The following is a 16516-nucleotide window of genomic DNA, read 5'->3' on the forward strand; positions in this document are numbered from 1 at the left end:
ACCCGCCTGCAGAGCAGAGCAGCAGACAGCCACGTGAAGCTCCGCATTCCAAACAGGGGTCACGAGGCCAGAGTTCACAGGTGACGCGCCACGGGTGACGAGAAGGAAAGGGTGCCCAGGAGTTCCGCTGAAGCAGTGGCATCTCAGCTATCCAGGCTCTGAATGTTGATTAGTAGATGCAGTTGGGGGAAGGACACTCCTGACTGCGGTGACAACTTTCGCAAAGGTGCATAGTATGTTCAGGAAATGCTGTGTTGCCACTAAGCCGTGTCCAACTCTTTGCAACCCATGGACTGCAGCCCGCCAGGCTCCTCTGTCCATGGGATTCTTCAGGCAAGAATACTGGAGTGGGTTGCCATTTCCTTCTCCAGGGATCTTCCCGACCCAGGGATTGAACCTGCGTCTCCTGCCTTGGCAGGTGGATTCTTTACCACTGAGCCACCAGGGAAATCCACTGTTCTGTATGTTCAGGAAATGGTGAACACTAGAAAGGTCCATAGACTGCACCTGCCTCTCTTACCATAGACCCTGGCAGTCCACGGCGGGGGATGTCATAGCCATACTAAGTAAGATCTGGGATCCAGCTCTATCTGAATGACTATGCTGAAGTGAAAATGGAGCTATGGGCTCTGTTTGCCACCTCTCCAGACACTCATTGGAGGGAGGGTCATTGAACTCCTCAAGAGGAAAAATGGAGGTGACCCAGGGCAGTTCACATCCTGTGTCTGTCAGGGGAGGCCAAGCCTGGATGTAGTTTTCCCTTTTATGGCTGAACATTAAAAAGAAGTTTCCATGGCGTGATCTTGCAGCTCAAGGAGAACAGCATGTTATCTAGAGGACTTAGAGAAAAAGCAGGTCTCTAAAATCGCTTATAGGAAGGGAAAAATGTTTCAGAAAACATCTGTTTGGTCCCCTTACAAAGGAAACAAGGAGACTTGGTGTTTGTGGAATGAGAGTAGAAAGCTGCAGGGAGAGCATGTGAGCTATGGGGAGGGCAGAATCAAACTTCAGGGCTGCAAATGAGATGCCTTAAAGTTTTGTTCACTTGCTTATATTTGCCTCAGTGCAGGGAGAAAGTGAAAGTGCAGGCAAGAATACTGGAGAGGGCAGAAGAGTCCCTTCTCCAGGAGATCTTCACTACCCGAGGATCCAAACCAGTTCTCCCACTTTTCAGGCAGATTCTTTGCTAGAGCCACCGGGGAGGCCCAAGTGGTGGAGAGAGGAGTCCGTGTGAACCAAACGCAGCGGCAGGAGCGGTTCCCCTCGTGTCAGGGAGGCCTTGACAGCGCCCCAAGGATACCGAACATAAACTACTCAGCGCTGTGCTTAAACCTTTTGTTACCTCCATCTCCAATTCTTAATCCATTCCTACCTCCTAAACCCTCTGGAAACTCACCTGGAGAAAGGGAATGCCTAGAAATTCCAGCTTTTCCATTCTTTGATTATAGCCTGAGAGATTCTAATTGGAAGCCAGTGGTGTCCGACAGACCCCACACAATGCTGTGTGGACTTCCCTTTGTAGGGATAAGCAAACAGAAAAAACACGCCATACACTTGGTTTCATTTGGAAACAGAACAACAGACTGACTTCAAGAAAAAGTAGAAATCACCTAAAAATCTGGATTTGAACTCTCAGTAAAATGCAAGAGTATGTCAAGGCTGTATATTGTCACCCTGCTCATTTAACTTATATGCAGAGTACATCATGAGAAACGCTGGACTGGTAGAAACACAAGCTGGAATCAAGATTGCTGGGAGAAATATTAATAACCTCGGATATGCAGATGACACCACCCTTATGGCAGAAAGTGAAAAGGAGCTAAAAAGCCTCTTGATGAAAGTGAAAGAGTAGAGCGAAAAAGTTGGCTTAAAGCTCAACATTCAGAAAACGAAGATCATGGCATCCGGTCCCATCACTTCATGGGAAATAGATGGGGAAACAGTGGAAACAGTGGCAGACTTTATTTTTTTGGGCTCCAAAATCACTGCAGATGGTGACTGCAGCCATGAAATTAAAAGATGCTTACTTCTTGGAAGGAAAGTTATGACCAACCTAGATAGTATATTCAAAAGCAGAGACATTACTTTGCCGACTAAGGTCTGTCTAGTCAAGGCTATGGTTTTTCCAGTGGTCATGTGTGGATGCGAGAGCTGGACTGTGAAGAAAGCTGAGCACAGAAGAACTGATGCTTTTGAACGGTGGTGTTGGAGAAGACTCTTGAGAATCCCTTGGACTGCAAGAAGATCCAACCAGTCCACCCTGAAGGAGATCAATCCTGGGTGTTCTTTGAAAGGAATGATGCTGAAGCTGAAACTCCAGTACTTTGGCCACCTCATGCAAAGAGTTGACTCATTGGAAAAGACTCTGATGCTGGGAGGGGTTGGGGGCAGGAGGAGAAGGGGACGACAGAGGATGAGATGGCTGGATGGCATCACAGACTCGATGGACGTGAGTCTGAGTGAACTCCAGGAGTTGGTGATGGACAGGGAGGCCTGGTGTGCTGCGATTCATGGGGTCGCAAAGAGTCAGACACGACTGAGCGACTGAACTGAACTGAACTGCGAATTTATGAAGCAGGAAAAACTGACAAGAAATGGATGAATTTAAAGTGAAAAACATAATTATCCCAAATGAAAATGGCACAAAAGCAATGGTGAACAGATTAGGGTCCGCAGAAGCTTTCATGGCAAGTGATTGGTTGGTAATTGCTGTCTGGCTATTAAAGCAGAACATAAAAGTCCTCCCTCAGGAAAAGAATATTTGTAGCGATATGAGGATGATGAGGAGAAAGATGAGAAGCTGAGGTCAGATTCACAGAAGTCCGTGTACTAAGGGTTACAGCAAGGAGAGTCACAGATCGATGTTTTCCAACTGTGGTGCTTGTGAAAACTCTTTGGGCAGCAAGGAAACCAAAACAATCAATCCTAAAGGAAATCAACCTGAATATTCATTGGAAGGACTGATGCTGAAGCTGAAGCGCCAACACTTTGGCCATCTGATGTGAAGAGCTGACCCACTGGAAAAGACCCTGATGCTGGGAAAGACTGAGGGCAGGAGGAGAAGGGGGTGACAGAGGGTGAGATGGTCGGATGGCATCATTGGCTCAATGCACATGAGTTTGAGCAAGCTCCGGGAGACAGTGAAGGACAGGGAAGCCTGGTGTGCTGCAGTCCATGGGGTCACAGAGAGTCGGACACGACTGAGCGCCTGAGCGGCAACAGCAACACGCACAACGCCGCAGAATTGTTATAGAGCAGTTAGGGTCACAGACACGGTCACGTGGGAAGCTCAAAAGTGTTCGCAAGAAGAACAGAACTAGAATTAAATGACAGAAGGGGGAGTGGACACACTGGAGGCTCAAAACTATTTTAGAAACCAACTCCTCATGCCGTAGGGAGAATCAAAACTGCCATTTCAGACTCTGTAGAAAGGGACATGTAGTTGAAACTTAAGGAACAGATGATTATGTTGCTGAAACTGTTCCAGACGCTGCTGCAAAAAGAAATGATCGCCAAATCCCACTGAAACAGGTATACTATCGTGTAAGAATCGAATCGCCAGTCTATGTCCGACGCAGGATACAGCATGCTTGGGGCTGGTGCACGGGGATGACCCAGAGGGATGTTGTGGGGAGGGAAGAGGGAGGGGGGTTCATGTTTGGGAACGCATGTACACCCGTGGTGGATTCATGTCAATGTATGGCAAAACCAATACAGTATTATAAAGTAAAATAAAGTAAAAATAAAAAGTTAAAAAAAAAAAGAAATAATCGCCAAATCCCTTTAATGGATAGCATAAGCGTGATAACATAGTACAGATAACCCTTCAAAATTAACCTGCAGAATAATCCTCAGGATGAATTATTCAGATATATATAGATGTCAATTCTTTTCATTAATATGCAAACGTGCTATTATATAACTCTAGTCAGTATCCCAACCTGATTTTATTTCAATACCAAAAAATTCTAAAGTGTATCTGGAAGTGAAACATACCAGGAAAGCCAAGAAAATTCTGGAAAAGGCGAAGGCAATTGTGTGGTAATTGCTGTATAGCTATTAAAGCACATCACAGTGTTTCAGTGATCCAGATAGCCTTGAACTAAACTCAGAGGAGACGGATCAATGAGGAGAGAAGGAGCAGAAACACGCATCTAGAAACAGATGTATACAGGCAAGAAGATTTCTGAAATAGTAAGAGTGGTGTTTAAATCAGGATAGCACAGGTTTACTACTCAGTAAAATATACATTAGCTCAACTGGCTATATTTGGCAAAATACTAGTAGCAAAAATGAAAACAGTGGTAATACATTTAGATCCTTATCAGGTTAATTAAATCGGAGACAATTAAAGCCAAAAATTATCAGAAGGAAATCCAAGAGAACAATTTTGTAATTTGGGGATTGGGGAAGCTTCTTGAATTAGGATCTTAGAGTCAGAAAACTTAAAGGGAAAATGGAAAAGTCTTCAGATGAGACAGGGAAAAAAAGTGCCTACAACAGAGAGAACAAAGCACCATTAAGAAATCTCGCCCCTGTGTGCTGGGTCACCTGCCCAGATGAGCACGTGGGCACTCCTGCCCCCACCGCTGCCCTTCTACTCAAGTGGGACGGTGACTGCATACACCACTCACACATCTGACTGTCCTGCTCCAGCAAACCTGCAACCATTCCTGGATGCTTTGCTATTGGTTGACTTTATGGTTCTTCCTGAATAAGGCTCTATTGGCAAGAAGTTTTAAAGCAACAGAAAACCTGAGGTTTGATGGATTTACCATCCCCTTTATTTATGTAAAATGGCTTCCAGTAAGGAGTTCTGCTACAATTGGCTGCAAGTTTATTTAAGGTCCAATGGAAGATGAAAATAAACAAGTATTAATCCTGAGAACTTTTTTGTGGAATTATGAAAACAGTCTGTTATAAAACACATCCAGATGTCAGCCAGGACTGAGTCAATTAGAATAATAGCTTCAAGTAAAATCAACAAAGGTCAGCCAGTCAGGCTGGGGGGTGAAATCTCCAAGAATACCCAGTTCAAAGGGGCAGGGGAGGCTGCTGTTATGCCCCAGCCTTGAGCTTTGTCTGTGAAACATAATTATTTAAGTGATCTGTAAAGAAGAAATTATGGATCCTGCTGATCAACATAACTTTTTAAAAAGACTAATTTTGTCACAGTTTAAGGTAGGCTTATAGAAGACCAAAATAAGAAAGAGTGTCATTTGAGAATGAGCAGAAACTTTGAAAGAACAAAATGAAAAAAAAAAAAAAACCCAACTTCTCCTATATTTGAAAATTATTAGAATTTTATATCAGTAAAAAAGTTTATGAAGACCTATGGAAAAATTTCCTATTGATACACTAGCCCTATTTTTCCAAAAAGAGTGTGTAAGGATATTCATTGGAACAGTTAATGTTAAACCCTCTGCAGTCATCTAAATAGTGATCTATGGAATATTGGTTAACAAATGATGGCACCATTGCACAGTATAACAAAATGCAAATTTTGAAAAGGGCAATCAACCTGTTTGTGAATTGCTAGGGAAATGTGTTTAACAAATGTTAAGTATGAAAAGGCAAGTAACAGAGCATTATTCAGCCATTTTTAATCAATCTATTGATTTGTGTTTCTTACATTGCATGCAGGGAAAGTTCTAGAAAGAAAGCAGTGTTTGTAATGACTACCTCTGGAAATGCAGGGGCTGAGAGCAGAAGTTCTTTTCATTTTTGTATTATATTTTTTCTATAATGTTCAATATTTTACTTTGGGCATGTATTGCTTTTAGAAAAATTTTTAAAAGGTTAGTTAAGAGCAGCAGGAGAGGGAAAGAAAGAATGAGAGATCCATTGAAGTGGAAAGCTGACTAATGGAACATTGATGATCTAGTGCGTTCTTAAGAGGAAATAGTACAGCTGTGAAAATATTGGCAGCCTCTGAAAATGTTAGGAGTTAAACGGTCACCACGAGAGAAATGGTTTTACTCATTATGCTTTCTCCAGTGAATGCCTAATTGCCTAACAATGTTGTTACATCGGTTCAGTACCTACTGAAGGTTCTGATAGCCAATAGCATCTCATATGCCTGAATCCAACATCAGTTTGAAATTTATTTTTCCTTTAAAAAAGTTGACTGATAATTTCTGTCCACGGAAAAGCTTGGAAGCATTAACATCCTTGTTACCTTCTAGATGGCTTACTGGCTATAGTCGGAAAACTTTGGCCGTCAAGGATCCTGAGAACTTCAGGTGGAACATGGCTCTGCCCGATCACCTATCACAGGAGCCACTTCTGCCCTTTCAGAGGAGCTCAGAGCAGTACTGATGTCCTGTCTCTCTCCCTGATGCCTCTGCTTCAGCATGAGATGACCCACAATCAGATCTGCTCTGCCAAGCAAAGCCACAGGTTGATTTTATAAAACAGAAGTCAGCCTACTGGTCATTGTGAGCACATGAGACCAAATTAAACATCTGATGGGGTGTTTCACATATTTGAACACAGCATCTTCTAGAGCCAGAACATCTTTGCATTTGAGGGAACTTAGCAGTCACACAGTCGGGGCCCATGCTGCGTCCTACTACAGCACATTGTCCACCTCGTTCGGCTTTTTATCACAATGACTGTGTCTACTAAGGTTAAAATATTTTCTTACTGATTTCCCTATGACAATGATATTTAAAAACAAAAATATGCAACAAAAGAAACTTCATTTATGCAAGTGTATAGTAGAATAAGTGTGTGTGTGCACATGTGCACGTGTGTGTGGACGTGTGACACTCTTGCTTGCATGTGTTCACTCATGGGGAGGATGAGCAAGAAATGGAAGGGAATGGTTTGTTTCTTTTTGGAATTTAAGAAAAATACTCAAGGTAAATAATTTCCTTCTAGTTTCTTCCTCAGATGGCTCAAAAATAAAAAAAAAAAAGAAAGAAACAGAAAAAGCAAAAATTCCATAAACTTCAAGCACTCATTTTCCTGTGTTAAGAAGAGATTCAAATATTGTCTAAATCTTATGTGGCCTAAAGGTTTCTACATTTTATGCAAGGTGGTATTAACTCTAGGCTGTAAAAGTTAAGGAAATGTATAGTAACTTCTAAGTAATCACTAAAAACGTAATGCAATGAGGTATGGCTAAAAAGCCAATAGGAGAATTAAAATGGAATTCCATATAATTCAAATAAACAGGGAATAGAGTTGAGGATAATTCATTTAAACCCTCTGGGGACAAATAGCAGGCCTGACGTGAACGTCAAAAGAAGGTTAAGCAGGAGATCAAAGGAAACAGAAGGAAAACGGGAGCTCCTCTGCCTCCTTTCCGAGAATACTAAAGGATGCAGTTGGTAGGCTACTGATTAAAGTCCGTCTGAAAAAAACACTTGCTTAAGAAATCTTAATGTCTTGGTTAATAGGATAATTGGAAAGATAAATACTTATACCTTCAAGGAAATACACCCTTGAGCTCTGTAACCTAGAGATTAAAGAATGAAATGGAAGGAGAATTAATAAGTGAAGGAGAACAACTATAACACTTCAGGACTGTTGGATTCATTAAGATTGACATTGTAGAAAATGAAACATACCTCAAAAAAGATAGTAAAAGAATACTATGAAGAACTCTGTAACCTCAAATTTGATAATAACCTGAATGAAATGGATAAATTCCTCGAAAAACATAACCTGCCAAAACTCACAGAAGAAGAAATAGATGATTTGAGTAGGACTATATCTAACTCCAGTACTTTGGCCACCTCATGCGAAGAGTTGACTCATTGGAAAAGACTCTGATGCTGGGAGGGATTGGGGGCAGGAGGAGAAGGGGACGACAGAGAATGAGATGGCTGGATGGCATCACTGACTCGATGGACGTGAGTCTGAGTGAACTCCGGGAGATGGTGATGGACAGGGAGGCCTGGAGTGCTGCGATTCATGGGGTCTCAAAGAGTCGGACACGACTGAGCGACTGAACTGAACTGAACTGATATCTATTGAAGAAGTTGAACAAAAAGTTAATAACCTTCTAAAACAGAAAGTACCAGACCCAACTGGATTCATTAGTGAATTCACATTTGAGGAAGAAATGATATCATTGTTTACAACCTCTTTCAGATGATCAAAACAGAGGGCACACTTCCTAACTCATTCTTTAAGTCTAGAATTTCCCTAATACCAAATCCAGACAAGGCATTATAAGAACAGAAAACTACAGACCAATGTCTCTCATGAAAATATATGCAAATAGTCTCAACAAAATATTAGCAAGTCAAATCCAAAAAAAATATAGAAAGAATTATACCCCACAACTAAGTGGGACGTATCCCAGGTATGCAAGGCTGGTTCAACATCTGAAAATCAATTAATGTAGCCCACTGCATCAACAGAAAGAAAAATCACATGATCATGTCAATAGACGCAGAAAAGTGTTCGACAAAATCCAACACCCATTTGTGATAAAAATTCTCAGTAAACATGGATTAGAGGGCAACTTTCTCAACTTGGTAAAGAGTATCTGTGAAAACTCTATAGCTAACATCAAACTTCAGCGAGCAGCTTGAAGCTTCCCCACTAAGATCTGGCAGAAGGCAAGGGTGTCTCCTCTTACTCCTTTTCAACACTGTGCTGCAGGTTCTTGGTATCGCAGGAAGAAAAGAAAAGGTATTCAGATTAAGGAGGTAGATATAAAGCTGTCTTTGTTGACAACTTGATTGTCTACATAGAACATTTGAAAAAATCCATGAAAAAACTCCTGGTATTAAGAAGAGATTATAGCAAGGTTGCAGGATATGAGGATAATGTAAAAGCCTGTTGTTTTCTTAGATACCACCAACGAGCAAGTGGAATTTGGAATTAAAAATGCCACTTGCATTAATACCCTCCAAATGAAATCCCTTTGGTATAAATCTAAAAAATATGTATCAGATCTATATGAGGAAAACCATAAAACTCTGATGAAGGAAATAAAAAAAGAACTAAATAAGTAGAGAGACAGGCCATGTTTATGGATAGGAAGATTCACTATTGTCAAGAAGTCAGTTCTTCCCAACATGATCTATAGAGTCATTGGAGTATCAACAAAAGTCCCAGCAAGATGTTACATAGAGAGTTGAAAGACCCAGAAAAGTCAGGACGGTGCTGAAGAAGAGCAAAGCTGGAGAGCTGACACGCCGTGACTGTCAGGCCTGCTTACTCTGAATCTACAGTAATCAAGACAGTGTGGTCCTCGTGAGAGATCAGGCAAGCAGACAGAGAGCCCGGAGATAAAGCCACGTGAATATAGTCAGAGGAGAAAAGGAAATATCGTGGAGCAAAGGTGGCCTCCTCAGCGATGACGCTGGAAAAACTGGGCATCCAGAGGCAAAGAAACAAACGGAACCAAAACAGAAAGCCTAGCACAGACCTTATCCCCCCCCCCCCACCACAAATTAACGCAAAGTGCATCACAGACCTGAACGTACAGTGTAACACTACGCAAAATCCATAGACGATAGCATAGAAGAAAACCTAGATTGTTTGGAGCCGGTGACACTTTTTAAGAAGCAGTACTAAAGACATGGTCCATGAAATAGATGTGACAAGCTAGACTTCATCAAAATTAAAAACTTACACTTTTCAACAGACAAAATAGAAAATTAAGAGAAGCCACAGACTAGGGGGAAATATTTGCGGAAGACACACCTGATAAAGGATTGTTCTCCAAAATATACAGAGAATTCTTAAAATTCAACAGTGAGAAAAAATCTGATTAAACAAATGGGTCAAAGACCTTAAAGACATCTCACTAGGGCAGATGTGCAGACAGAAAAGAGCCCTGTGAAGAGGTGCTCCACGTCATACGCCGTCAGGCCGACTATACTCAAACAACAGTGAAGTGCCACTGCGCGTGTGTGCTCAGTTGCTGAGTCGTGTCTGACTCTTCTTTTGACCCCATCGACTGTAGCGCACCAGGCTCCCTATCCATGGGATTTTGCAGGGAAGAATACTGGCGTAGATTGCCATTTTCTCTTTCTGGGGGCCTTCCCGACCCAGGGATTGAACCCACCCTCTCCTGCATCCCCTGCGTTGGCAGGTGGATTCTTTACCACTGAGCCACCTGGGAAGCCCGAGATACCTCTGCACATCTATGTAAATGGTCAAAATTAAGAACACTGCTCTCACCAAATGGTAGTGGGATGTGGAGCCACAGGAGCTCACATTCACTGCTGCTGGTGATGCAAAATGGTATAGCTACGCTGGAAGACGGTGTGCTGGTTTCTCGCAAAACTAATAACCTTCTCATATAACCCAACAATTGTACTTCTTGGTATTTACCCATAGGAACCAAAAACATGTCAACACAAAATACAAAAATCTGTACGTGAATGTTTATATCAGCTTTGTTTGTAATTGCCAAAACTTGGAAGCAAACGAAGATGTCCTTCAGTAGGTGAATGGACAAGCAAGTTGGTACATCAAGACCACACTAAGTATTATCAAGCACTGAACAGCAGTGAACTATCAAGCCACGAAAAGACACGGAGAAATGTTAAAGGCATGTCACTAAGTGAAAGAGGTCAATCTGAAAAGGCCACGTGCTGTAATATTCCAGCCATGTGACGTGTTGCAAAAGACAAAACTATGATCAATGATGGGGGAGGGAGGGGGGGTGATGAACAGATGGAGCACAGGGGATTGTTAGGGCATTGAAAATATCTTGATGGTAGTATAGTGATATAGTGATTGTACATTGGTTAAAACCATACGGGCTCAGATGGTAAAGAACCTGCCTGCAGTGCAGGAGACCTGGGTTCAATCCTGTCGGGAGGATCCCCTGGAGAAGGAAATGGCAGCCCACTCCAGTATTCTTGCCTGGAGAATCCCACGGACAGAGGAGCCTGGTGGGCTACAGTCCATGGGGTTATAAAGAGTTGGACACAACTGAGCTACTCACACATTAAACCCATACACTGTACAGTACGGAGAAGGGGTCCTAAGGCAAACTATGGACTCTGTGATTATGAGATGTCAGTGTAGGTTCATCAGCTGTAACAAACAATCGCACCACTCTGGTGGTGGCTGTTGATGATGGGGGAAGCTGTGCATGTGGCCAGGGATACATGGGGAATCTCTGTGCCTCCTTCTCAATTTTGTTGTACATCTAAAACTGCTCTTAAAAGGTCTTTAAAGAAGAAAAGATTGGAACTGAAACATGGATGATATTTTAGATGAGGATAAAGAGTAATTTGGAAATTTTTGTTAAGTACAAATGACAGGCAAATACATTCCTTCATACAGATTAGTTGATATACTTGAAATACAAAAAACGATACATCAAAATGGAAAATTTTATCTAGAAAGGACTTTTTTTAAGGGTTTAAAAAACTTTGTTGAAAAGACAAAAAGAACTATGCTATTAGATTGAGTGTTTATCACATCCTTCATAAAAAGTAATCATTAGCTAAGACATGTTTTTTGAAAGTGACTACATTTTTAAAATAAACATAAATCCTATTAGCATCCAGGAAGAAGAAAATCATTTATAAGGGGGAAAAGATAATTCTTGTCTCAAACTGTTCCAACTATATTTAAGGAGGAAAATCCTACAGAGAGTGAGAGAGAAATATCATAACCCATAAATTCCATATATTCAGGTTGTTAGTCACTAGAAAAGATATGAAAAGAAAATTTCAAATAAACAGAGAAAAAACTAATTCCTGTAGCATAATCTATGACCTTTTCTATACTAATAATATGGTGAGATTTTTAAAGTACGGGTAAGTTCCATGTCTCATGAAATGAAAGTACCATATATAAGGATCTTTGGACAAAGATGTTTATTACAGCTTCGTTCATAGCGGTGAAACACTGGAAACAAACTGAACATTTTTCAGTTAAGGAACAATGATTCTGTTTATATCATAAACTATTATGCAGCTGACACAAGGAGGGTGAAAGAGAGAAGGAAGAAGGGGGGTGGAGAAGGGGAAAGGAGAGAAAGAGGGGGAAAGAGGGCAAGGGGGAGGGAAATTTAAGCGGAGGAATCTCCGTCTGACACCACTGAGCAAGATGAAGAAATCACATACAATCTGATTCCATTTGAGCAACCAAACAATTGTTAGAGTCATATCTATTTATCTACCATCCACACTGATGTTTAAGTATTGTACCTTTATACCCACAAACACCAAAGATGAGTCTACATCTGGAAGTGGACATAACTGGTTGTAAGCCTGGACAGCTCGAGTGTGGGGACGTGAGCTTGGAGGTTGATGTAGCTGCAAGGAGGAAAGATAAGAGAAAAGGAGGAGAAAATTAAAAAGGAAAAAGACTAGTAAGAAAGCAAATAGTTATGTTTAATGTATTTATGCCAAATTTGAACTCTTGGTTTTCTACATCCATTTTCTTATTATTTTCTAGTATGTTAATTTCCATCATCACCTTTATCTCCTCACTTTCTTAACTGTTTGAAACATTCTTTGTCTCCTGTGGATACTGTTAGGGACCAAACGACGGTCTCTAGGACCTCAGTCATGTTTACCAGAAAGAGACAGGATATGCGCTCATCCTGCCTGGCCAATCATGTAACGCCAGCTACTCCTGTAACTGAGACAAAGAACTGCCTGTATATAAGCCGCCATACTCCTTTGTTCGGGGCTCTTGTTGGATTCCCTTGTGTGGGATGAGACTTGAGCCCTAGCACGCTAGAGATAAACTCCCTTCTTGTTTTTGCATTACTGTGGTGGACTTGCTCTCTCGGTCGGTTCAGAGATACGGGCTCGGAGCATAACAGATACGTCACTCTGTCACGCGCATTATACTTTCCCGTGTTTATAGTGCCTTTTGATTTTGGTTCTGAAGATTTTGCAGAACTACTTACATTTTACATAATCAAATTTGTCCATCTTTTCCTTTGTTACTGATTAACTCTGTGCATTTCAAGAAAGATTTTATATATCTCAGCATTATAAAAGTAAATTCTCTTCTGGTAGTTATAATTTCACTTATGTTTGAATATTTACTATAATTGCCTGCAGAATCCCATGGGCAGCTGGCAGGCTACAGTCCATGGGGTCACACAGAGTCGGATACGACTGAAGTGACTTAGCAGCATTTACCACAGTTGCAAACAAGTCTGGGATGAGGATTTAGGTGGGAGGCTGTACCTCCTGTGGCCGGCCCTCTCCTCCAAACATGGCCGATTTTCAGGGTGTGTGCGTCTTAGTTGCTGAGTCGTGTCTGACTCTGCGACCCCATGAACTACAGCTCGCCAGGCTTCTCTGTCCATGGAATTCTCCAGCCAAGAATACTGGAGCGGGTAGCCATTCCCTTCTTCAGGGGCTCTTCCGACCCCAGGATCGAATGCAGGTCTCCCACGTTGCAGGCGGGTTCTCTACAGTCTGAGCCTCCAGGGAAGCCGTGTACTGCCCAGTAGCTGCTCTCTCTTACTGAAATGTCACATTTGTAAAATTCAGTACTTTCTTTCGAATCTTGCTTGCATTTCTTGATTCTGTCCTTCTGTTTGCTTATTTTGGCGTCTGAACTACTGGATTTTTAAAATCGAAATGTATTTGACATAATTGTGTAAATTTAAGGTGTACAGCATGTTAATTTGGTAAGTTTATATAGTGTAATATGATTGCCATTATGGCAGTAATTAACACTTCTATATGTTACATAATTGTCATTTCTTTTTATCGGTGGAACCACTGGATTTTAGTTATTTTCTAGCTCTTAACATCTGGTAGTGCAAACCGCATTACCCTTCCCCCTCCAACTACTTATTTCTCTGATTTTTCTTGATTACTCACATATTTAGTTTTCATATTAAAAAAAACATTTAAAAACAAAGTTTCTAAAAATGTTTGGGTTCTTATTATGATTGTGTTAAATTAATTATTACTATATGACATGTTCTCTCCCAGACAAAAGCATGTCTCTCTGTTTACTTGAGTCATATTTTATGTCTCTCAAGAGAGTGGGTGCGGCCTTCTCAGCAAAACAAAACCAGACCCAGAAAACACAAGGGAAGAGACTAACAGATATGAGTGCACATTAAAAAAAAATTACCAGAGGGGAAAAATGGCAGAAATTAAAAGACAAGTCAAGCTGGAAAGGTATCTGCCACACATGTCAGGAAAGAATATAATGCTAGTGTAAACCTAGAAATTTACCACCCTTCACCAAAAACCAAACCCAAACAACACACCAGGCAATCCGCAAAGAAAAGGCTAAAGACAACAGCAACACGACCTGTGCCATGCGGCTGTTCACCCGTCAGCCTGGCCAAGAGGGAACCGCCTTATAATGGCCCGTTCGGCAGGTGGCGCTCGTGGCGGAGAACCCGCCTGCCAACGCAGGAGGCGCGAGAGATGCGCGTTCCTTCCCTGGGTCGGGAAGATCCCTTGAAGGAAGGCATGGCAGTCCACGCCAGTGTTGTTGCCTGGAGAATCCCCCGGACGGAGGAGCCTGGTGGGCTGCAGTCCATAGAGTCTCAAAGCTGGATACGACTGAAGCGACGCAGCACGCCTGCAGTTTGTCTGGTAACTAGAGGGGAGAGGGGCTCTTACATTCTGGCAGGAGTGCGAATTTGTGCGTTGCCTTTGGAGAGCGGTTCAGCAGTTTCTAACAAATGAACGAAAGATTCTTGGCTCTTACAATCGCCCCTCTAAGAATCCATTCCACAAGGCACATTCCTGTATGTCCAAAAAGGCACTTAGACGAGGGTGTTGTACCCATCTGTAAAAGCCAAAGAAAGAAACCGCTTAAATGCCAAGCTATATAGGGGTTTGGTAAAATGCTTTCTCATTCTTCCATGAAATAAAATACAATCCAATCTTGAAAAAGAACGAGTTGGTTTGCATGTGCTGAAATGTATTATTACAGCAAAGAAAAGCTAGGTGCAGCGTGGGTTCTGATGCTCTCATTTGACAGGAGTATATAGAAACATACACAGGTGGGCAGACGGGCTGCACACGCGGGCCTCTGCAGAGGCCCACAGAAACTGTGAGTGATGCTCACATCCTGCAAGGAGCTTGGCGGTCTGCTTTGTGAGGTCGATTTGCTTTTCACTTTTTAAACTTTTATGTAGTATTTGGATTTTTTCTAACACACACTTGCCTTACATTTCAATAAATAAAATAAAGAGATTTAGATTGAAAACCTAAGACTAAATCTGAGATATGAATCATCGATGTTTGGCAAACAAATAATAGTATAGAATATCTCTCTCCAAACTCAATCGTAATTTGCAAAATTGGCCAAGTTACGAGTTCCTAAGTTTTGTGAAAATTTGAATTCCATCCCATTTTGCTTTTGAATTTTGAAAGCGGGTGGCTTGAAACCGAGATGTGAATGGAACTGCATGTCAGTTTCAATTAAAAAAAAATAGAGGTTTAGATTGATTAGCTAGAGTGAGATGAACTTTTACAGAGAAGGTGAGGCTGACGCAGTGGCGGGGGGAGGAAGCAAGGAACAACAGGGGGAGATTTTGCTACTATTACTCAGAAGGCTGAAACTTGCTCAGCCTTTGCTTTCTCTTAATTCAACCTCTTAAGGAAATGAATTTTCAAACTATTCTCTGTTCCTTCTCTGCACCTGAGTGTGACTCTTGTGTCAATCCTCTCTGGCATAAGAATCTTAATTATTTCCTTGGTCTTTGGTCTGACCAAGATTAGAGTGAATTTCCTCCTGCTGGATCTTTCCAGATTGCTGGCCGTGAGGCTAGTGGGAGGCATGTGGGAGTCATACAGAAATAGGCCATAATCTAGTAACTGAACGATTGCTCATATATCCTTTGTGAGTCCTGAAAGTGCTGAGAGTTTTTAGAATAGTCTGGAGATAATACCCTGGCCTTGTCCATGCTCATTTTTTGAAACAAAGCAGATGGGGAATAATTAGTTGTTGGTTCCATATTTTTGGAAGATGAGAGTAATGTTATCCCTCAAAGAATGCACAAAACAGACGCATTTCCCCACAGCAGGAGGAGTGCTGTGCACGGGGGTTTATGGGGATGGCGCGGAAGGAGACCGGGCGGGACTCGAAGGATTCGGAGACACCCTCAAAGGGGGAAATGGCCACAGGACAGAAATAGAGAAGGCAGGTAGGTTTGGGGAATGGAAAACAATCAATTTAACAGCTCAACTAAGTAAGAAAGCACACAAGTGAGATATTCCTGGGGCCTCTGCACGGTCAGGAGTCTCGGTGCAAGAGCCACGGGGATGCGATCCACTCGTCCCTCCTGCTAAGTAACTCCCTGTGGAGAACAGGACCTGGCTCTCAGGTAAGGCCCCGGCTCTCAGGTAAGGCCCCTCCGCTCGCCAGGTGTATGTCAACGTGTAAATCACTCATCCTCTGAGAGCCTCCACTTCCTCATTTGTGAAATTCAAATATTTAGCACCAGCTTCACAAAATCCTGTGCCTGGCACCTAGCAATTGCTCAATAAATAGAAGTTCTCCTTATCCTTGTGGATTCCTTTTGTCTAAGTACTATTCAGAGGCTTCCCTGGTGACTCAGTGGTAAAGAATGCAGGAGATTCGAGTTCGATCTGTG

The sequence above is a fragment of the Capra hircus genome, chromosome 28 (genome assembly GCF_001704415.2).
Source record: "Capra hircus breed San Clemente chromosome 28, ASM170441v1, whole genome shotgun sequence".
NCBI classification, from domain to species: Eukaryota; Metazoa; Chordata; class Mammalia; order Artiodactyla; family Bovidae; genus Capra; species Capra hircus.